We start from the raw sequence: 24530 nt of genomic DNA, 5'->3' as shown, positions 1-24530 counted from the left end.
CTCTTTAGGGCAAACTAAACTCCACCCGCCTCCCAGCACGCTTCGTGTTCCAAGCAGGGAGCCACCAAAGTGTGCTTTGCTACACTACTGTGTTGTGTGGGATGCAGGTGTTGGAGCGTGGTCAGGGGTCTCCACCTTACCTGAATGGTGGGGTACCACACCTCAGGTGGAGGTGCAGAACCTCTGTGGCGACTGAACCCTCAGGGGCGCCACACATTTGATACTGTTCCACATAACAGCCTTATACTGAAACTACAGTAACAAGGACCGTGGAAATCTAAATGCAGATCGGTAAGGAATTGGCTAAATGATCGGAAACAAAGAAATGTCATAATTGGTGCAGTCTCTAAATGGGATATAGTCAGCAGTGGGGACCACAGGGATCTGTGCTAGCACCAATTCTCTTCAACCTCTTTATTAACCCCTTACTGACCTTGGATGTATTATTCCGTCCTTGTGCCCTGGGACATAATGCCCATGGATGAAATAGTACATCATATGGCTCACGGGGAGAGCGCAGCAGATCGCGACTGGGTGTCAGCTGATTCTCACAGCTGACACCCGACACTAAGTGCCAGGAGTGATCACGGAGCCAGGAGCAGTTCCGGTGGCATACAGAAGCATCGCGCAGGGAGGGGGCTCCCTGCGTGCTTCCCTCAGAACAACGTGTTGTGATCGCGTTGTTCTGAGGGTCTCCATGGAGACTCCTGGCTCCAAGATGGCCACAGGGTCCTTCCGGGTCCTGCAGTGAGGTGGCTTGTCAGTGCCTGCCGAGAGCAGTCACTGGCAAGCCTCCTTCACTGCCTGTCAGATTGCTGATCTGACACAGTGCTGTGCAAAGTGTCAGATCATTGATCTGACATGATATAATGATGTCCCATCCTGGGACAATGTAATAAAGTAAAAAAAAGAAAATAACATGTGAAAAAATATTTTTTTAAAAATTCCTAAATAAAGAAAAAAAAATAATACATTTCTTTACGTAAAGAATAAAAAAATAAAAGTACACATATTTAGTATCGCCGTGACCGTAACGACCTGACCTATAAAAATGTCCCACTTGTTAACCCCTTTAGTGAACCCCAGAAAAAAAAGACAAGGTAAAAAAGCAATGCTTTATCATCATACTAGCGAACAAAAAGTGGAATAACATGCGATTAAAAAGATGGATATAAATAAATATTGCATCGCTGAAAATGTAATCTTTTGCTGCAAATGATGAGCTGCCATACAGCAAAAATGAAAAAGTTATAGCTCTCAGAATAAAGCAATGCAGAAATATTTATTTTTTACATAAAATAGTTTTTATTGTATAAAAGCGCCAAAACATAAAAAAAATAAATGTGGTATTGCTGTCATTGCACTGACCCGAAGAATAAAGCCACTAATCAATTTTACCACACGCGGTGCGGTGTAAACACTCCCCAAAAGAAATTCATGAAATGCTGGTTTTTGTTCTGTGTCCCAAAAATTGTAATAAAAGGTGAAGAAAAAATGTCACGTGCACGAAAATGGTACCAATAAAACGTCAACTCGTCCCGCAAAAAACAAGACCTCACATGACTCCGTGTGCTGAAATATGGAAAAATTATAGCTATCTAAATGTGGTGATGCAAAACCTATCTTTTGCAATAAAAAGCGTCTTTTAGCATGTGACAGCTGCTAAACATTAAAACCCGCTATAAATAGTAAATCAAACCCCCCTTTATCATCCCCTTAGTTAGGGAAAAATAATAAAATAAAAAAGTATTTCTATTTTATAATTAGGGTTAGGGTTAGGAGTAGGGTTAGGGTTAGGGTTGGGGCTAAAGTTAGGGTTAGGGTCTGGGTTAGGGTTATGGTTTAGGGTAGGGATTAGGGTTAGGGGTGTGTTAGGGTTAGGTTTGTGGTTAGGGTTATGGCTAGGGCTGGGATTAGGGTTAGGGTTGTGTTGGGGTTATGGTTAGAGTTAGAATTGGGGGTTTCCACTGTTTAGGCACATCAGGGGCTCTCCAAACGCAACTTGGCATGCTGTCTCAATTCCAGCCAATTCTGCATTGAAAAAGATAAACGGTGCTCCTTCCCTTCTAAGCTCTTCTGTGCGCCCAAACAGTGATTTACCCCCACATATAGGGTATCAACATACTCATGACAAATTGGACAACTTTTGGGGTCCAATTTCTTCTGTTACCCTTATGAAAATAAAATATGGGGGGCAAAAAGATCATTTTTGCAAAAAAATAAGATTTTTTGTTTTACAGCTGTACGTTATAAACTTCTGTGACGCACTTGGGGGTTCAAAGTGTTCACCACACATCTAGATAAGTTACTTAGGGGGTCTAGTTTCCAAAATGGTGTCATTTGTGGGGGGTTTCCACTGTTTAGGCATATCAGGGGCTCTCCAAACGCAATATGGCATCCAATCTCAATTCCAGTCATTTGCATTGAAAAGTCAAATGGTGCTCCTTCTCTTCCAAGCTCTGCTATGTGCCCAAACAGTGGTTTACTTGAATATATGGGGTATCAGCGTACTCCGGACAAATTGTACAACAACTTTTGGGGTCAAATTTCTCCTGTTATCCTTGGTAAAATAAATAAATTGTGTCTGAAATACATTTTTTGTGAAAAAAAGTTAAATGTTCATTTTTTTAAGCATTCCAAAAATTCCTGTGAAGCACCTGAAGGGTTAATAAACTTCTTGAATGTGGTTTGAGAACCTTGAGGGGTGCAGTTTTAAAAATGGTGTCACTTTTGGGTATTTTCTATCATATAGACCCCTCAAAGTGGCTTCAAATGTGATGTGGTCCCAAAAAAAAATGCTGTAAAAATGAGATATCGCTGGTCAACTTTTAACCCTTATAACTTCCTAACAAAAAAAACTTTTGGTGCTGATGTAAAGTAGACATGTGGGAAATGTTATTTATTAAGTATTTTATGTGACATATCTGCGTGATTTAAGGGCATGAAAATTCAAAGTTGGAAAACTGCAAAATTTTCAAAATTTTCATCAAATTTCTGTTTTTTTCACAAATAAACGCAAGTCATATCAAATAAATTTTTCCACTATCATGAAGTATAATATGTCACGAGAAAACTTTGTCTGAATAAACAGGATCCATGGAAGCGTTCCAGAGTTATGACCTCATAAACGGACAGTGGTCAGAATTGTAAAAATTGGCCCGGTCATTAACGTACAAACCACGCTCGGAAGTTAAAGGGTTAATGACCTTCTGGATGGGATAGAGAGTAAAGTGTCAGTCTTTGCTGATGATACCAAACTATGTAGGGTGTTAAAATCTGACCTTGACATTACAATTTTGCAAAATGCTTTGCATAAAATGACTTAATAGGCAAACACTTGACAAATGTTGCTTAATTTAGATAAATGTAGAGTAATGCACCTAGGACAGAGTAATCCTATTGCTGTATATGCATTAAATGAGAGTATACTCGGGACTACAGAACAAAAGGACTTGGGTATTCTTGTAAAAGTAAGCTGAGCAGCAGTATTCAATGTCAAGCAGCAGCCGCAAAAACAAACAAGATTTTAGGGTGTATAAAAAGAGAGAGAAAATCCCGCAATCCCAATGTATTATTACCCCTTTATAAATCACTGGTGAGGCCACATCTAGAATACAAGATCCATTTTTGAGATCCACATTTTAAAAAGAATATTCAAAAGTTAGAATCAGTTCAACGACAGGCAACTAGATTATTACAAGGGATGGAAGGCCTCTCATATGAGGAGAGGTTGGAAAAGTTGGGCTTGTTTAGCCTAGAAAAAAGACGCCTCAGAGCGAATTTACATGCATAAATATTTGTGTGATCAGTGCAAGGGACTGGCGCATGACATATTCCTTCCAAGGATCATACTGAGGACTACATGGCGCTCATTACAGGTGGAAGAAAAGCGATTCTGGCAGCTAAATAGGAAAGGGTTCTTTACAGTTAGAGCAGTCAGACTGTGGAATGCCCGACCACAAGAGGTAGTAGTGGCAGACACTATAGCAGCTATTAAAAAAAGGGCTGGATGGTTTCCTCAAAACATATAACATTGTGGGTTCTAGATAAATTAGTGACAAAATGTATAATTGGTGGAGAAAGGTGAAACTTGAAGGACCTAGGTTTTTTTCAACCTTCGTAACTATGAAACTGTGATTCTCCCATCTCTAGTAGTGAGTTTTCCCACATGATGTCATGAATATAGTGAGCATGTGCCTACTTGCCTTTTCATGGACATAATGAGCCTATACTACTGTAATTTTCACCTCTAATGTTTGTGTCATTTTTCTCTGACAAATTATTTCTAACAAAGAGTCTAGCTCCTAATCTATAAAGCATGTTAGTCATCTCTAATTTCTGGCAAACCTCATTACAGCTCTGTGATGAAAGGAATTTAAGGCAAACCTCCCTTAACAAAAATAAATTCCAGCATATATAAACACTGCACGCATCTACATCAGCCTTTTGAGAAGTACGGTAATTCCCAGTGAATTATTCCATGAATAAGCACACGTTAACTAAATGGAGGCAAGTGAGCAAAAACATGTAATACATAAATTATCTATTTGGCTTGAAATATTACATTTCTCTCTGCATCCATATAGAGCTGTTACATGTACAGCCCAATGAATTTGGTAGAATTAGGCACAAATTCATTAAAGGGAACCTGCCAGCAGGATTGTGCTCAGTAACCTACAGACAATGTCAGGTCGGCGCCGTTAAACTGATTAAAATGATACTGAGGTGATGAAATCTGACTTGTGGTTGTTGTTTAATCTTTATTTCCAGTTTTGAGTTAATGAGATTCTCGTGCTCCGGGGCGGCCTGTGGACGGGTCGTCATGTGGTGCTCTGATTAGATATGCATCAGTACTGGCTTAAGACAGGTCACTGATCCCTCAGTGACCTTCCCCCTTCATAAAAAAAAAAATGATAGCTGTTACTGCGCAGGCATTGGCGGCGCCACCTTGGAGGAAGAATATTTTTTTCATTAGCAAGATAGCTGCTACTGCGCAGGCACAACCGGTACTATTTTCAAACAGATTTTTTTTATGAATATCGGGAGAACAGCAAACAAATTAATTATATAAACAGTACATATGCAATCATGCTGCAGAGTAGGTGCTATCACTAGCGCCGGCCTGCAGAAGTTTTTTTTTTCAGTAGGTATATATAATATTCATTATGTAAACAAGAGGACAGGTCACTGAGGGATCAGTGACTTATCAGCAGTCTTCATTATGAATACCTAATCAGAACACCACATGGTGACCCCCTACAGGCCGGTCTGGAGCACGAGCATATCAATAACTCAAAACTGAAAATAAAGATTAAACAACAACCACAAGACGAATTTCATCAACCAAGGTATCATTTTAAGCAGTACAACGGGGCTAACATGTCACTGTTTGTAGGTTACTGTGCACAATCCTGCTGTTAGGTTCCCTTTAAGGATACAGCTACTTTGAGTCTTGAGGACAGAGCATTGTTTTTTACTTTATCAATATTTCATTTTGTGAGTTGTGAGCTATGACTTTTCAATGCTTCAGTTGACTTAGCGTTGGCTTGTTTTTACAATATGATTTGCACTTGAAATTTTTTTTTATGTAGTCCATCATAAATTGTAAATTCCACATTAACTTTATTACACTGGTGCTCTTTCGGCACAAATAGAATTTTTGATAATTTTTTATCTATTTTGGAAGACAGAATAACCAAAAATTGTAATGCTGGCATTGTTTCTTAATTTTTTTTTTTCAGCTTATACTTTTGAGTTCACGTAATTATATACATGGCACTACCAATTATATGTGCTTTTGTGCCTCGTATTTTCTGATGTACGTGGGTCACCCTCCCAGAGCGGTGGGGTACTCGGTACCGGGCCGGTCTCTCAGAGGGGCATGTCACAGCAGCGGGGACCTGGTCCGTGGCCCTGGGAGCCCATGTAAAAGGGGTAGAGTGGTGGAATAAAGTTTATGAGTGATTCGTGAAGCCACCTGTGGTATTCGGCAATGAAGATGTTAAGGCGACGCTGCAGACAGATCCTCTGGGACAGATAGTGTGGTGCAGCAATGATGGTGTAGCCCTCCACAGGCAGGGCTGTAGTCCCAGGGCAGTGTAGATCGGTGTTGGGGAAGAGGGTGCAGTGTCTGGCACAGAGATGTAGCAGTGGTGGAGAAGTTGCAGAAAGAAGGCAAGGACACAGCGGAATGTAGTATTTTTACCTTTACTTTGTAAGTGCAGTCCAGGGTCCAGATTACAGATGGTACAGGAGCTGATTAGCCTGGAAGCAACTCAGGAATCTCTCTATGCAGATAGGTTGTGTAGTCTCCTTCCTAGCGCTCACTTGAGGTACATCCAGTACTGTGTTACACTGAAGTTCCTCCTTCTTGTTTCCTCTCAGATCTACCTCGCATGGCAGACAGCTGTAGCCTTCTATCTCTTCTCTTGGCTCACACGGCGCTGTTGTGCCTCCGAGTCTTAGAAGGGAATAGAGCATTTACAGCTTCCTATTCCTCTGGTTTCTGTTGCAGGACCATTAGTATCCATACAACCGTGGTGACCAGGCTCCAGATCATGCGCTCCAGCTGGGAGCGAGCTCTCAACTCTGCTCAGTCCCTCAGCTTCTCTCTCCATTTCTACACACTTTTCCCTCCTCACACTAACTCACTAATTTCCCTTCCTGGCCCTCAGAGAGCACTCCTCTCCCAGTTCTGGTTCAGAGCTCCCTCTGCTGGCCTGGAGTGGGAACTGTGTTGCATGTTATGGTTAACTGCTAGAGAGACCCTTCATTGCTTCCAAGCCTGACATCACCCTCCCTGGAGGAAGTCAATGCCACTGTGGCGACCATACTCCTGGGGGCACCACATTCGCCCCTAGTGCAGTTCAGTACTCCTGGACTGATAAAAAAAATGAACATATTAACAATTGAACAATTATAAATGTACAAGGTTTAGAAAAAAAATGAAAAATACAAAGAACAAAAGCTCCAAAAATAGTCCTGTGATGATTAGTCCATGCGTCAATGTCCATGGCCCATTCCTGGGCAAATGGTGAACTATGTACAAGGGGTTCTTACAGAGTCTCTGTAGGCACAAACTTAAAACGTTACATATTTACATGTACAGGTTAACATTTACATTATTTGCATAACTTATCTAGATGCAAAACCTGAGGGGTGGTATGCCTTGGTTACTACGGACAGACCTATGTAGCACTGGTGTTGCTAGGGATCTCACTGGTTGTCTGGTGCTAACCACTGGGGTAGTGTGTACTGTACTGGCTACAATACTGGTGGTTCTGCGTAGCACAGGGATACTAGATTTACTAGGACCACTGCTACTCACTGTGCGTAAACTGGGTAGTAGCTGTCTGCAAACTCTTAAACTCACCATGGGCATGACAGATTCACCACTGGCAAGGCGAGGATTCTCTTGAGTCACTTCTTCTTGTATTACCAGTTGGGGAAAGGTCAAAACTGGCACCACTATGGCATTATTTGCTCGAGTCCAATGTGCAGGGAATTCTTCAAGTACAGTGCTGACCTTTTCTTCTTCTTCCTCTATGGGTTGGATGTTGTTTTGCCCTTCCATTCTTTCTTTTAACTGGTCAGGGCACAATTTCAAATGATCCCTTGATACGGCTGCTGAGGTTTCTCCCCAATCCATACTGATAAGGCACACCTTGGTGTTATCGAAGTTTGATGGTAAGATGGTGTAGGGTTCAGCTTCCCATTGGTCATCTAATTTATGCATCCTCCTTTTCCTCTTTAGGACTTGTTCTCCTGGTGACAAGGGAACTGCAGGTGCATGGTGATTGTAGTGCCTTTCTTGCTTTTGTCTTGCCTGAGCTAGACTCTTTTCTACACACTCTTGTACTCTTCGATACTGTTGCTGCCTCTCTGTTTCCCAGTCAGCATCTGGTGACGTCACCTCAGGTGTAAGGACTCCCATATCCAAATCAATAGGCAGCTTACCAGGCCTCGCTCTCATTAGGTAGGCTGGAGTGCAGTTGGTGGAATTCACAGGAATGTGGTTGTAGAGGTCTACCAGATCTGGCAACTTTTCTGGCCACAGATTCCTCTCTTCCAAAGGCAAGGTCTTCAGTAGGTCGATCACCACCTGGTTCATCTTTTCACACATGCCATTGGTCTGTGGATGGTACGGTGTTGTCCTGATCTTCTTGCAACCGTACAAGTTACAGAATTCCTGGAACACTTCCGCCTCAAAGGCTGGGCCTTGATCTGTAAGCACTCGCTCGGGATATCCGTGTGGTCTACAAAAGTGCTGTTGGAATGCTCTGGCTGCTGTTCTGGCTGTTCCTTGACAGGTACGACTACCAGAAATCTCGAGTAGTGGTCTGGTCAACGATGGTAAGAGCATAAAGGTAGCCTGAACGGCTTGAGACCAGCTTCACATGGTCCAGGGCGACCATCTCAAGTGGTTGTTTGGTTATTATTGGCTGCAAAGGAGCTCGCTGGCTGTAACGGTCCTTCCTGCGCAGGTTACATTGTACACACTCCTGGCACCAATTTTCAATGGCTTTCCTCATACCAGCCCAGTAGAATCTCTCTCGGAGCAAGGCCTCCAACTTCTTCCATCCGAAGTGTCCAGCTACATTGAGGTATGCTTCCAAGACAATTGATGCTTCCCTCTTTGGGACTACCACCTGCCAGACAAACCAGACCAGCTCATGAGTGCGGGCATTGATACTCCTCCGACACAGCTTTCCTTCATAGATGAACAACCGGCCTCTTTCCTTCCACAACTGCTGGGTTTCTTCAGGAGCATCCGACTCTGGGCGTGAGTCAGCTTGTGACAGTAGCTCCTTCACCAGGCGGACTGCGGGGTCGCTATCCTGCGTTTCTGCCCAGTCATGATGAAGCAATGGATTTAGGGTGGCCTCTTTCAAGCCAGACCATCTGTTTCTCACTCCTTGGGCACGTTGGTCCGCAATTGGCCGGTGGAAGACAGGTAACTCAATTTCTTCAAGTGTCTCAGGGTCTTCTCCTGCATCTGGCAGATTAGGCATTCTGGACAGCGCATCAGCATTGGCATTCTTGTGCCCTGCTTGGTACTTGATGGTGAATTCATAATTAGACATCCGAGCCATCCATCGCTGCTCCAGTGCACCTAGCTTGGCAGTTTCCAAGTGAGTCAACGGGTTGTTGTCCGTGAAGATGGTAAACTTGGCTGAAGCTAGATAATGCTTGAATCGTTCAGTCACAGCCCAGACTATGGCGAGGAACTCCAGCTTGAAGGAACTGTAGTTGCCAGGGTTCCTTTCAGTGGGACGAAGCTTCCTGCTGGCGTAGGAGATCACTCTTTCTTTGCCATTCTGTACCTGTGACAGTACTGCTCCAAGTCCCACGTTGCTGGCATCAGTATACAACACTAAGGGTTGGTCATAATCTGGGTAGGCCAGAACTTCATCTCCTGTGAGAGCCATCTTCAGTCGAGTGAAGGACCTCTCCACCTCCTCATTCCATTCGAATGTAGGACTCTGCTTTCTGGCCTTCTTGGGCTAACCCACCAGAAGATTTTGCATAGGAGTGGCTATCTCAGTGAAGCCTTTGATGAACCTTCAGTAGTAGCCTACCAGCCCGAGGAATTGACGTACTTCGTGGAGGTTGCAGGGCTTCTGCCAGTCCCGGATGACTGTGACTTTGTCAGGATCCGGTGCTACACCTTCTGCACTCACTACATGACCGAGGTACTGAACCTTGGGCTTCAGGAGGTGGCATTTGGAAGGCTTCACTTTCAGGCCAAAGTTGAACAATGCTTCAAAAGTCCCTCAGCCAGGTGCTTCAGATGGTCTTCATAAGTCTTGGAGAAAACAATGACATCATCAAGGTACAACAGGACTGTCTCGAAGTTCTTGTGCCCAAGACAGCATCCTATTAGCCGTTGGAATGTCCCTGGAGCGGTGCAGAGCCCGAATGGCATGTAGTTGAACTCACAGAGACCCATTGGGGTGGTAAACGCTGTTTTCTCCTTGTCTGCCTCTGCCACGGGAATCTGCCAATACCCACTAGTGAGATCTAAGGTGGAAAAATAGTTAGCAGTTTTAAGTGCAGCTAATGACTCCTCAATTCTGGGTAATGGGTAGGCATCTTTATGTGTAATGCTGTTAATTTTTCTGTATTCAACACACATTCTCATGTTACCACCCTTCTTTTTCAAAAAGACTATAGGGGCTGCCCATGGGCTACAACTGTCTCTGATTACCCCAGCCTCCTTCATTTCCCAAAACATACTTTTGGCACACTGGTATTGCGTTGGGGGTATAGGCCGGTACCTTTCTTTTATGGGTGGATGATCTCCAGTGGGGATTTGGTGTTGAACCCCTTTTGCCTTCCCAAAATCTAGAGGGTGTTTACTGAATACCTGCTCATACTCCGGAGTCACTCGGTAAACCCCATTCTTTTGGTATGAAGGGGTGGAGTCAGTCCCCACCTGCAGTTGCTGACACCACTCCTCCAGCTGCTTTACAGAGCCATTGTCCTCCACCTGGTCGGATGAGACCAAGGGCTCTGCTGCCTGTATTGCGTTGTTACTGACAGGAAGCAGCTTAGCAACTGTGGCATACCGAGGTATTGTGGCCTCCTCCTCCCCACAATTCAAGAGGCGTACAGGTACTCTCCCTTTACGAACATCAACTACCCCTCTGGCTGTCAGGACAGTGGGACGGCTATCAGAGTACACTGGTTCTACCATTGCCGGCTAATCTTTTCCTCTGAAGCCTATGGCTGCCCGACACCAGATCAACATTTCACATCTGGGGGGTATTGCAATTGGGAAAGAATCACTTACTCTGACGCTGCCAATTTCTCCGCCAGAGAGTTCTACCTGCTGTCTTTGCATCAGGGCTCTGATCTCCTTCTGCAGGACTCGTTGATCACTGGAACCAGCAGTCTCAGCCACTTGTTGCAACAAGACAATAACCTCGGAAAGACAATTTTCAATCACATTGGTACCAAGAGTCATCATTGGGTTGCATTCTCGTCGATCAATATCCACAACTATCAGACCTTGAGATTTTTAACTCTACTCGACCCACTTTAACAGTAATTTCTTTATATCCCACTTGTGGTAAAGACTGACCATTACTGGCAACTACTATGAGTTCATCACTTGGGCCACGAGTAAGTTCAGAATCAGCCCAATACCGCTTGTAAAGGATATAGGGCATAGTTGTCACCTGGGATCCAGTGTCCAGCAAAGCGTTCATGGGGATACCGTCAATCACCACTGGGAGGACTGGTCCCCTCCAACATACTTGGCTCGCCAATTCTTTGGGCCTTGTGGTCCTACTCCTGGGGGTTGGCCCTCTGCCCCAGGGGTTGCCCATTTAAATAACAGAATCTTGCGATGTGGCCTGCCTTGTGGCAGTGACGACAGATGGGACGTCCGTCCTGGTCATAGCGATCGTTGGTTCTCCCTCGGAGTGGCAGGATCCTCTTCTTCTTTAGCCCCGGGACATCCCCTGGACTGGAGGCGAGCTGGATCTTCTCCTTGGAGGATACCTGCAGGGACTGCACCGTTTTAGCAAGTACAGCCATACCCTTGGTCAACTCCTGGACCTGAAGACGCAGTTCTGCAGATGGATCTTTGTCCAGAGTCTGTGCATCAGCCTCCACAGGGATGGAAGGGAAAAATGTTGCTTCCTGTTGGTATGTAATCGCTGGGTGCCTAGTGGGCGCTGGACGGCTGACAAATAGCTCATGCAGCACCCGGATAGCCCTGTCATTGAAATCAGCAAAGTCTAGGTCAAGGTTTTGTAGGGCTATGATGCGCAGCTGTGCTCTGTGGGTACTGGATAGGAGTCCCTCAATGAATTGCTCCTTTAGCTGTCCACGTCCATCTTTCACACTGTCTGGGTAAATCTGCTTGACGGCTCGCAGCGCCTCCTGCAGGTTAAGAGCATAGTCCTGTATACTGTCCTGCGCTTTCTACTTACACCCAAAGAATCTCATCTTGATTTCAGCTGCAGTTGGGTGTCAAAGGTGCTTCTTAGCTTAAGCCAGGATCTTTTTAACAGTCTCCTTATATGTGTCCTGCCAGGCTTTTACTTCTCTCTGTGCTGCACCTGTTAGTTGCCCAATAATGATGTTCACCTTCTGGCTTTGGGACAGAGGATACACTTCAAACAAACTGCACAGTCTCTTTGAAGTCATTCAGGGTATGTGACTTCCCTGAACACTGCGGTAGCCATGCTGCTCCCGGTATGTAAGGCATAGACAGCGGCATTATGGGGACCGCTGCGGTGGGTGCTATTGAAGCCGCAGCCGCATTGTGCCCTGCATCTTACGGCGCTGAGGGGTTGGCGGGGGCATCCGCTGCTGCATCGGCGCATGCCTCCGACATTCTCTTCCCCCCCTAGTTAACGTTAGCCAGGCCCCGGGATTGAGCAGGTTTACCGACTGCAGCGTTGCAGGCTGGATGATCGGGGCTCCAGGCCTCTGCTCCTCCCACCTCTCACACGCTGGTCTCTTCCCGCGCGGCACTTAACTTCTTTGCACTCTTTGGCTGGCTCCGCCCACGACGGCCCGCCTCTGGTTTCCCGCGCGCGCCAAGCAGCGGGATAATGGCGGTACTTTCACAAACAGTCTATAGCACACAACACAGTCTCTGGCACACAGGACCCAGGGACACCGGGCTCCGTAAATCCTGTTCGTGACACCAAAATGGGTCACCCTCCCTGGGCTGTGGGGTACTCGGTACCCGGGTCGGTCTCTCAGAGGGGCATGTCACAGCAGCGGTGACCTGGTCCGTGGCCCTGGGCGCCCATGTAAAAGGGGTAGAGTGGTGGAATAAAGTTTATGAGTGATTTGTGACGCCACCTGTGGTACTCGGCAATGAAGATGTTAAGCCGACGCTGCAGACAGATCCTCTGGGACAGATGGTGTGGTGCAGCAATGATGGTGTAGCCCTCCACAGGCAGGGCTGTAGTCCCAGGGCAGTGTAGATCGGTGTTGGGGAAGAGGGTGCAGTGTCTGGCACAGAGATGTAGCAGTGCTGGAGAAATTACCGAAAGAAGGCAAGGACACAGCGGAATGTAGTTTCTTTACCTTTACTTGGTAAGTGCAGTCCAGGGTCCAGATTACAGATGGTACAGGAGCTGATTAGCCTGGAAGCAACTCAGGAATCTCTCTATGCAGATAGGTTGTGTAGTCTCCTTCCTAGCGCTCACTTGAGGTACATCCAGTACTGTGTTACACTGAAGTTCCTCCTTCTTGTTTCCTCTCAGATCTACCTTGTATGGCAGACAGCTGTAGCCTTCTATCTCTTCTCTTGGCTCACACGGCGCTGTTGTGCCTCCGAGTCTTAGAAGGGAATAGAGCATTTACAGCTTCCTATTCCTCTGGTTTCTGTTGCAGGACCATTAGTATCCATACAACCGTGGAGACCAGGCTCCAGATCATGCGCTCCAGCTGGGAACGAGCTCTCAACTTTGCTCAGTACCCCAGCTTCTCTCTCCACGTCTACACACTTTGCCCTCCTCACACTAGCTCACTAATTTGCCTTCCTGGCCCTCAGAGAGCACTCCTCCCCCAAATCTGGTTCAGAGCTCCCTCTGCTGGCCCGGAGTGGGAACTGTGTTGCATGTTATGGTTAACTGCTAGAGAGACCCTTCATTGCTTCCAAGCCTGACATCACCCTCCTTGGAGGAAGTCAATGCCACTGTGGCGACCATACTCCTGGGGGTGCCACATACGCAAAGAGTAAGATTTTTTTTTTTGTTCACGCTTATATTCTGTTATTATTTTATGTATGTGACTGCCAGAGGCATAGGTTTTCTGTCATCCAGGTTAACTTGGCGACCCCTTTCCTCCCCCGCTAAAGCTTAAGAGGTCTGTGTTGTCATCATTTGATTGCTCATATGAATTTTGCACACTTGCAGTAATGTGCCGACACACTGCTTTTCTAAATTCTCTCAATGTTCAATTCAATACTACAGCCCCTGCTTCATTGAGAGAAACATGAAGAACAACTGAGCTGTGTATCTATTCCTATCTTGTGTGATACTGACTGCTGAGCTGTGTATCTAATCCTATACTGTTTGATACTGACTGCTGAGCTGTGTACCTAATCCTATCCTGTGTGATACTGACTGCTGAGCCGTGTATCTAATCCTATCCTGTGTGATACTGGGCTCCCCCTGCAGTCTGTGTCAGAGGGTGGTCTGTGTTGGCACGGTAATAAATTGTGTGGCACATTTTGTGTGAGTGTTCATATCCCCGTGTGTGGTGAGTATCCCATGTCAGGGCCCCACCTTTGCAGCTGTGCGGTATATACTCTTTGGCGCCATCGCTCTCATTCTTTAAGTCCCCCTTGTTCACATCTGGCAGCTGTCAATTTGCCTCCAACAGTTTTTCGTTCACTTTTTCCCCATTATGTAGATAGGGGCAAAATTGTTTGGTGAATTGGAACACGCAGGGTTAAAATTTCACCTCACAACATAGCCTGTGACGCTCTCGGGGTCCAAACGTGTGACTGTGCAATATTTTGTGGCTGTAGCTGCGACGGTGCAGATGCCAATCCCGGACATACACACATACATATAAACATACACACACACATTGAGCTTTATATATTAGATGAATCTTGGTGCAATTTCCTCCTGAAGGAACATTCTTTGGGGCTCATGTATGCAATTTTAATTAATTATTTATATATATTTTTCCTTCCTTTGGTCGCCGTCTTTCTGTTTATATTATACTGGATGGTGGCCCAATTCTAACGCATCGGGTATTATAGAATATGGCCAGCGGGAAATAAAAACATTTTTAAAAAAAGGTTATCCTCACATTCAGACAGCCTCCGATCTCCTCTCCACGCTCCCGGCATCTTCCGGTCCCAGTAATGCTTAGCGCGAAGGATCGGTGATTACGTCACTCTTGCAAGAGCGCGACATCATCAGCGGTCTTTCGCGCAAAGCATTACTGGGATCGGAAGATGCCGGGCGCGTGGTGAGAGGAGGGAAAGAGTCCGAGGGCTGTCGGAAGGTGAGTATATCACAATTTTTTATTTTAATTCAATTTTTACAGGTTTATGGTACCCAGGGCCTGGAGGAGAGTCTCCTCTTCTCCAGACCCTGGGTACCATCCACACATTGAGCGCTGCGCTGGTCATCTCCCCGCTGCGTCGCCGCTGATCTCCGTGTGGCAGGAGATGACCCGCAGCAACCATCGGGAGATCAGCGGCGGCGTGCGTCGCTTGAATGCCGTGCCAATTCGCTGCCGGACTGCGCCTGTCGCTGATTGGTCGTGGCTGCCGCTCTCTTTTACAGTGCACCTGTATCGTTCACTAAAGAGATATTTATTGATTCATGTTTTATTTTATGATTTGTAGGTGTTACTGTACTTGTTAACTGCATCACGGTAACTGGAGGAGGTAATCTTAGGAAACTCTTTAACCAGAACTAATCCATATATTTTCCTGAACCTGCATGCCAAAGGAGATCCTGATGGACCAAGGAACTCAATTTATGTCCAAAAAGATGAGAGACTTGTGAAATACCCTCCTGATTACGCAATTCAGGACATTGGTATACCATTCACAAATGAACGGCCTGGTGGAGAGGTTTAATAAGACCATGAAAGCCATGCTCATGGTAGTATAGAATGATGGTCGAGATGGGGACTGCCTTCTCCCATATCTGCTGTTTTTCATCAAGGAAGTTCCGCAGGCCTTTATGTGGTTCTCTCCATTTGAACTGATGTATGGCATGTTCAAAACATCCAAATGACTTTGATCAAAAGTTCACAAATGCCATTTCTTAATACCGTGTATTGCCCCCTCTAACATCAATGACAGCTTGAAGTCTTTTGTGATAGTTGTGGATGAGGTTTTTTATTTTCTCAGATGGTAAAGCTACCCACTCTTCTTGGCAAAAGCCTCCAGTTCCTGTAAATTCCTGGACTATCTAGCATGAACTGTGTGCTTGAGATCTCCCCAGAGTGTCTCAATGATATTGAGGTCAGAAGACTGAGATGGCCACTCCAGAACCTTCACTTGTTCTGCTGTAGCCAATGACAGGTCGACTTGGACTTGTGTTTTGGATCGTTGTTATGTTGGAACATCCAAGTACGTCCCATGATTGCAAATTTGCCTCCAGTGTTTCCTGATAACGTGCTACATTTATCTTTCCTTCATCTTTGACCAAGTTTCCTCTACCTTTGTAGCTCACACATCCCCAAAACATCAGCGATCCACCTCCGTGCTTTACAGTAGGAATGGTGTTCCTTTCATCATAGGCCTTGTTGACCTCTCTCTAAATGCAACGTTTATGGTTTAATTTTGGTTTTATCACCAAGAAAGCAAAAATTCTGCCATGGAATGTAAACTTTTGAGCACAACTGTATGTATTTTTTACACAGACTACATATCCATGTGAAAAAATGTCCAATCAAGTCTATGGATGTAAAAAAAAGATCCCATATGGATCAATGCTATATCATCTAATTTGTATGGCTATATATAATACTTATGTTCAAAATACAATTTTTATCATAAGAAACTAGTTTTCGTCTTGATGCATAAAACAAATACCATATGGATTGCATAAGTGTGATAATATCAATGAACAATTGTCTATTTTCTTGGATAAAAATCAGATATTGTAAATACTTGTGCATAAAACTGAGCTTGAAGGGGTTTTTATATGACCTTAGCTTGAAGGAGCAATTTTTTCTCTAGAACAGGAGGAAGAAGTGTCAGAGTTGCTTCCTGAGTCAGTGTATTGTATACAATGGTGATGAAGGGAGATAGGGTAATGACTGGTCATTGTATTCTCTATGAAGAGTGCATGTCATTGTAGTCTCTATGGGGAATGTCTGGCATTGCATTCCTTAGGGAGAGTGCCTGTCATTGTATTCTCTATGGGGAGTGCCTGTCATTTTATTCTCTTTTGGGAGTGCCTGTCATTGTATTCTCTTATGGGAAGTGTCTGTCACTGTATTCTCTATGGGGAGTGCCTGTCACTGTATTCTCTATGGGGAGTGCCTTTCACTGTATTCTCTATGGGGAATGCCTGTCATTGTATTCCTAATGGGGAGTGGTTATCATTGCATTCTCTATGGGGATAGCCTGTCATTGTCTTCTCTATGGGAAGTGTCTGTCAATGTATTCTCTATGGGGAGTGCCTGTCATTGTATTCTCTTATGGGAGTGCCTGTCATTGTATTCTCTATGGGAAGTGCCTGTCACTGTATTCTCTATGGGGAATGCCTGTCACTGTATTCTCTATGGGGAGTGCCTTTCACTGTATTCTCTATGGGGAATGCCTGTCATTGTATTCCTAATGGGGAGTGGTTATCATTGCATTCTCTATGGGGATAGCCTGTCATTGTCTTCTCTATGGGAAGTGTCTGTCAATGTATTCTCTATGGGGAGTGCTTGTCATTTTATTCTCTTTTGGGAGTGCCTGTCATTGTATTCTCTATGGGAAGTGCCTGTCACTGTATTCTCTATGGGGAATGCCTGTCACTGTATTCTCTATGGGGAGTGCCTGTCACTGTATTCTCTATGGGGAATGCCTGTCATTGTATTCCTAATGGGGAGTGGTTATCATTGCATTCTCTATGAGGATAGCCTGTCATTGTCTTCTCTATGGGAAGTGCCTGTAATTGTATTCTAAAATGTTTTTCCAATATTACACATTTTTGACTCTTTTTTTGTATTAGAAACATTTGGTTAAATGTTTATGTGATATTTTTATTTATATGCAGACCACCTTGATGTTGTGAAATGCTTGGCAGTCAAAAAGTACTTAAATAATATCATGCAGCATGCAAAAAAAAAAATAATTTTACATGCAAAATCATAAAGCGATTTTTTTATTCAAGCTGTTCCAGGAACATTTCTTTGGATTCTTTCTTTAAAGAGAGTTTTTTTAATATTGTGTTAGTGGTCCAGTTTTTTCATACTCACATTCATTTTGCACTTTAAGATATTAGTGATGACAGCTGTAGGGAGAAAAATGAAATAAAATAAAACAATACCATAACAGACTCGAAACAATTAGTTTACATTGCCAAATGTGACAATAGAATTTCTGATTCCCTCTCAACTGAGCATGTAGGAAATTTCACAATCAGCATTGTATTTTTTTTATTGCTGTTCTAGTAGATTACATGTAAAGTTTGTAAAACATGGTGATTCTAGCATATGCATTAACATTTTAATCCAAGCCTATGGGTCTGAGCGGGACATCAAATATATAACACTGTGCTTTACACTCTTGCTGACATCTGCTTATACAGTGACTTAAAGTATTCAACCCCTTGCTTTATACCTATTTTGTTACATGGCAACCTGTGTTTAAATGTTTTTGTATGGTGTATCAGCACTAAAAAGTCTATGGCATAACCTAAATTTATGGGATCAATTAACTAAAAATTGGTATGTGCATTTGTATTTTTCCCTTTTGCTTTGAAGCCCCTAAAAATCTCTGGTGCAAGCAATTACCTTCATAAGTCACATGCTTAGTGAAAGGAAGTCCCCCCTGTGTGCAATCTAAGTATCACATGGTCTGTCAGTAAAATAAAATAAAATAAATCTTTATTTTTATATAGCGCTAACATATTCCGCAGCGCTTTACATTTCAGTATATACAGTACATAACTTTCCTCAAAGGCCACCATTAAGCAAGAGGCACCACTAACCAAACACCACCATGAAGACCAAACAGATCAAGTCAGGGACAAAGTTATTGAGAAGTGTAAGGGGGTGAGATAGAATTACCTCCTTGCTTCCCTTCCTCTAATTGTTCTCAGTGTGTTGATGTTTACATGTGCTAATGTTGGTAATGTCTATGTTAATATTTGTGTTACTGCTACATAGTAATATATATCACCGCTCACATTTATGGAACTGCCACATTCATGTATGTGTTACCATTCTCTGTAGGACTATGTATATCATGTTGTGTTCCTTTAATGTAATATAACAATGTGTTGTCATGTTCTTCACTGTATATAATGTAATAACATTTACTACAGTTTAGGGAAAGTGAAGTGTACCCTTCGGGCAAAAGAGGTGGCATTATAGTGTTTGCAGTTCTTCATTACTAAGGGTTACTGTAGTACTTGCGGGAACCACTAGATGGGGGCATACTAGTGTGCACTGTAGGTATAGTTCACAGTATGGTTATAGGTGGTTAAGTGTAGGAGGGGTTGCTGGGTGGTAAGACAGGAGTTTTTAGGAAGTTAGTTCAAACGGGGCCAAGGTGCCCAAATGTCCAGATGGGCTAAAGGCCCGGACAGCTCGGCAGCCATGCAACGTTATATAGCTGCAGCCCATGTTATCCATGGCCACTGTGCATCATAGCAGTGGGTCAGAACAGGGAAGGAAAGATGTGGCGACTCATCACCTGGACGGATGCCTTTAGGGCAGGAGTCGGTTGGACTAAGGAGTTGAAGAAAGTTGGAGCTTCGACGAGAACGGTACAGATGGACAGGAGGCTATACCAGAGGCAACCAAACCAGGTGTCTGATGATTTCGAGTCTGGGGCGAAACAGGCAGACAGTCATCATGGTGAGATTAGGCTAGGAAGGATCTGGGGAGCAGTCTAAGACGGTCTGGTCCGGATGTGTGCCACACAGAAGCATCAACAATTTAGGGATAGATGAGGAAACAAGTGAATTTCATGATGTGCCAACTGTGGATGTAACGTGTGAAGTATTAAGTAATGAGAATGTTCAAGTTATCCTCGCCTTTGTCTCCATTACTGGGGGTCGCCTGGAAGAGGGACCGTTGCCGCATTGGAAGTGCCCGGGGGGACCTGAAACTGGAGATGGAGGTATGCTGAGAAGTGAGGTACGGTTTTCTGTGAGGGAAGGTCGGGCACAGATGCTTCAGTGACTCTGGCCATGACTACAGTCCTGGCCTCCCCTTACAGAAGTTGAAGTCAGGGATGAGTTATAAAAAAAATATCCCAAGTAGAGTTGAGCGACTTTGGTCGAATCGGGTTTCATGAAACAAAATTTGTTTCAGATGAAACTGGTCCGACTAGGGCAAAAAAAGTTTCGTACGAAACCCGACCCCAATGCAAGTCAATGGGAAATAAAAGTCGGCATTGAGTGGATGACATTCATCCACTCAATGCTGACTTTTATTCCCCATTGATTTGCATTGGGGTCGGGTTTTGGACGAAACGCCGACTTTTTTTGCCCTAGTTGGACCAGTTTCATCTAAAACAAATTTTGTTTCATGAAACTCGATCTGACCAAAGTCGCTCAACTCTAATCCCAAGCTCTGATAATTACTTGGCTCATCATCAAATCCATTATCATCAAATGGAAAGAACATGGTATCACAACAAACCTGCCAAGGAAAGGCTGCCCACCAAAACTATCAACCCGGGAAAGTAAGGCATTAATCAGAGAGGCAGTACAGAGACCAAAAGTAACTTTGAAGGAGCTGCGGAGTTCTCAAACAGAAACTGGAGTACCAGCACACAACTAGCCATACACTACATAGAAGTGTCCTTTATGGAAGAGTAGGCAGAAAAAGCCTTTACTCGCGCACAAAAATTGTAAGGTTCATTTTGAGTTTGCCAAAAGACGTGGGAGACTCCACAATTGTATGACAGAAAGTGCTTTTATTTTATCAGATGAAACCAAAATTGAACTTTTTGGCCATCAAGGGTGCAAAACCATAACAGTTCATCACTAGTGATTAATGCGCACCAAAATGATCGGGTCGAGCAAATTGGAACACTCGGGTACGTGACTCGAGCAATAAGCCCAATGTTAGTCTATGGGAAATCCGAGCTTTTTTGCCGCGACCACCCCCGGAGGTCTTCTTGCGTTTCAAAACTTCGGTAATGTATGGGGACAGTGCACAAACGACATTGGAACATCATGGGGAATGCCTCTGGAAGCATTTCTGACTCCTAGGTTATTACTATGACCAATATTGTCAGAGTGTGACGCCACTTTTACAGGCGCTCAGTAAAACATACAAAAATGAAACCAAAATGGATTTTACAGGGAAATATGTTAAGGGACATCCTTTCCAGGGTAATAATTTGTATGCAATGCAAAAGAAATAACCCCCCCAAAAATACTCCTCCACCACTTTAGCTATGTTCATGCGTAGCGTTTTTGATGCGTTTTTCAACATTGCCATTGCTTTCAACCAATACTAATGCATTTACTGGGAAATGTCATTGTGGCATTTAACAACCTTAGCTGGTTCATGTGGTGTGTGACACATCATCAGACACATCTTTTTTTATTTATGAAGGAGTGACGCTTAAAGTCTCAAGCCTTTTTTTATAGGGGCATCAGTCGGCATTGCTATTCTTAAAGGGCCATTATAAAGCAGTGCATCTCCTATACTGTTATTGCCTATGCAATGAGTGGCTGGGCTGCCAAAAATTAGGACACACCCCAAGGTCCCTTTCATGAGACATACAGGAGGGCCTTCCAAAAAAAATGTTCCCATTATAAGAAAGTGGACCTTCCATAGTGCTTGTCTATGCATTGAATACAAGGGCAGCCTTGCCCCAAAGTTACACGCTCCACAATAATCCTTGGAACAGATGTCCTGGATGGCCACATGAAACAAAAGGGCACCCATGCAACCCATCATCACTAAACAACCTTTGGAACTGGTGGTCTTAGACCACGTACAACTAACCCCAAGCCGATCAAGGTATCCCTATGCCTTAACAATAGTGGATCACTATTCCCGTTTCCTAGTGGTTGTTCCAGTGAAAGATCAAACAGCAAGAACAGCTGCAAAGGCATTCCAAGAATATTTCTGCAGATTCCATGGCTACCCAGATCAAGTGCTGAGAGACAGAGGTCCAGTCTTCGAAGCAGAAGTCTTTCAAGAATTTTGCTCCCTCTATGAATGTAAAAAGATCAGAACTACAACATACCATCCACAAGGCAATGGTCTTTGCAAAAAACTGAACCATCTGGTAATCAATTTATTGCAGATCTTACCGCTAGATGAAAGGAACTAATGGCCTCAGAAATTGCCTGATTTGATCAAAATGTACAATCATAGCCTAACCAGCGCAACAGGATATGCCCCAGCTTACTGGATGCATGGACAGCCAGGTAAACTTCCCATCGACCTGGAAATGGGAGTCCTAACTCCTGAAACCATATCCAGCCAATTGGACACTGATTGGAATACAGAAAGACAACTGCAGTATCAAAAAGTTAAGCAATGTGTAGAGGAAAGTCTAGCTCAAGATAGGCAAAAACAGGAAAGGAACTTTAATAGACATGCTGTGGCAACCCCCTTACCAACAGGTGAACAAGTGCTGAAGAAAAAGAGAAGAAACCACAAGTTAGATGACCAATGGGAGGCTCAGCCTTACACTATTCAACCATCTAGCTATGACAACAGCAAAGTGTGTACTATCTCCAAAGACAGCGGAAAAACGTGTACCACCGTATCCAGAGACAATCTGAAAGTATGTCCAGCACAATTACGTGAAAGAGTTGAGAATAAGGAAGACTCTCAGCTAAAAGAAAAGACTGATACAAAGATTCGCACTGTTCTAGGTGAATTCCCTAGTTCTTGGCTACAAGTTAACAACGCAGTGGTAGTTCTTTACCAGAGACACCAAATTGTTCTGGAAGCGACGAGTCGCTAATGCCAACCACTAACACTTTGCAGGTGGAAGAATCAGAAAATGTGCCCATAGTCAGCAGTGAACCTGTTGTACCCATGGTAGGTTTAAAGAGTCGTAGGAAGTTGTCTAGTATTCCTTTCTTGCGCAGATCACAGCATAGCACATAGGGCCAAACCCCTTCTCCCTATAGAAATGATTTGTAAAATAGTCTAAAATTAATAATTAAGTGTAAAATAGTCTAAAATTAATAATTAAGTTTTGAGTTGTACTTACATTGAACTTTGCCTTAGGTAATGTTGCTAAAAATGTTAAAGAATTTGTGCCCACATGGACTAATGTGGGATTTCAGAAGTTATATATTTTCTACTACAAGAACTCTTGTAAAGACTCTTAAACTTGAGAAGAAACATCTGTTCATCATGCCTTGGCAGGAAGCCATCTAAAACAGCCAGTGCAGTGAATTTTCTATTATGGTCTGTGTGCCCTGCAGCTGCACTCAGAGATGATCCAACCAATCGGAAGTGGCTTTGGGCTGTAATCCATGCCTCAACTCAGTTACTGGGACTGTTCACCCATACCCAGGTTAAATGTTATGTCATTTTGTTCTATGCTTATGTTCCGTGTTTAGCCCGAGGATATGCTACCTTTAACTAGGGGAGAATGTGGCGCCCTGCATCTTTACCACCACAAAAGGGTTAAATATGTACTGTTTTGCATGTGTTTTGTAAGCAACACACACACACATTTCACCTCACTCCCTTACTTGTCTGAAGCTTAGAGCTTTGCAGACATACCCTAACTAGGACGGGGAGGAGTCAAGAGTTGCTGTTTTCAGTGAAGAAGAAGGAGAGAATGGAGAACGTTCCTGGAAGCCATGACATGCACTTCCTCCAGGAGGAAAGCTAAGAAGAATCAGGGAGTCAGCCCCTAGGCCATCCATGCTTTCAGAGCAGGGTGGTAAGCTGAGAGTCTGTGTGAGTTTATACAAGCAACAACAGAGTGTTTTCCCCGGGAAGACTGCAGCAAACTAGGATCAATGAAGGATTGTGCAAATAGGAACTTGAGCTTCACACAGGATTCAAGCTGCAAGTTGCCACAGGAGGAATGCACAGTGAGTAGTGGCTATACTGGAAGTTCTAAACTCCAAGAATCCTTGGTCCCAGAAGGGATTAGAATAGCAGGAAGCTTACACCGAGTCACAGCAGAGTGAAGGATAACTTCCATTCTGTAGAGCAGACTGTAACTTGGTGAGAGTTGTAATATCTCCTCTGAACTGCACCTGAACTACAGTAAATAATAAAGTGGCTTTCCTTATCTCCTGCCTTATTACTCCGTGTCTTCTACTTCCATCACAATCTCTACAGGTCAGCCCTGGTTGGAGAGGGTTAAACATCTGCACTGCCATCACCATCTACTCCCCCTGGGATTATCTGCTGTGTCGGCTATACTACAGACCTCACGTGTGTTTATATGTGTTTTTTGCACTTTTTATATTTTTCGTGGTGCAGTTGGGCCCAGTTGGCTCTGTAAACTGTGGCCTCTGTTCACACAGAATGTATTATAGGTAGCATTGGGCAGCCTGCCATAGGGCATCATTATTAGGCTGTAAGCCAGATGCTCTGCATCCTCTGTGTTTGAACAGTGCCGCATACAGATTATATTTGTTGGCAATGGTGTACCAAACAGTCAATTCCTGATTGTAGGCAGACTGTCTTTTTGGTATTACTGCATCTGTGTAGCTGACATCTTTATTTGGGTCTGCTGCACCCTGTTAATGCATTTCTCTTGAGTCCTAGACAGGTATCTCTGCTTGCTTTTTGATGTGTTTCTTCATTTCTTGACCCCTGCACAGCCCCTCATTTTATTCATCCCATCTGCACAACCCCTCAGTTTATTGACCCATCTGCTCAGCCCATTTATTCCCCCATCTGCACAGCCACTCATTTTATTT

This window comes from Dendrobates tinctorius, unplaced genomic scaffold (assembly GCF_039654945.1).
Source record: "Dendrobates tinctorius isolate UK_male_01 unplaced genomic scaffold, ASM3965494v1 ptg000046l, whole genome shotgun sequence".
Lineage (NCBI taxonomy): Eukaryota > Metazoa > Chordata > Amphibia > Anura > Dendrobatidae > Dendrobates > Dendrobates tinctorius.
The sequence above is the reverse complement of the archived record's forward strand: the minus strand, read 5'-3'. Positions refer to the sequence as shown.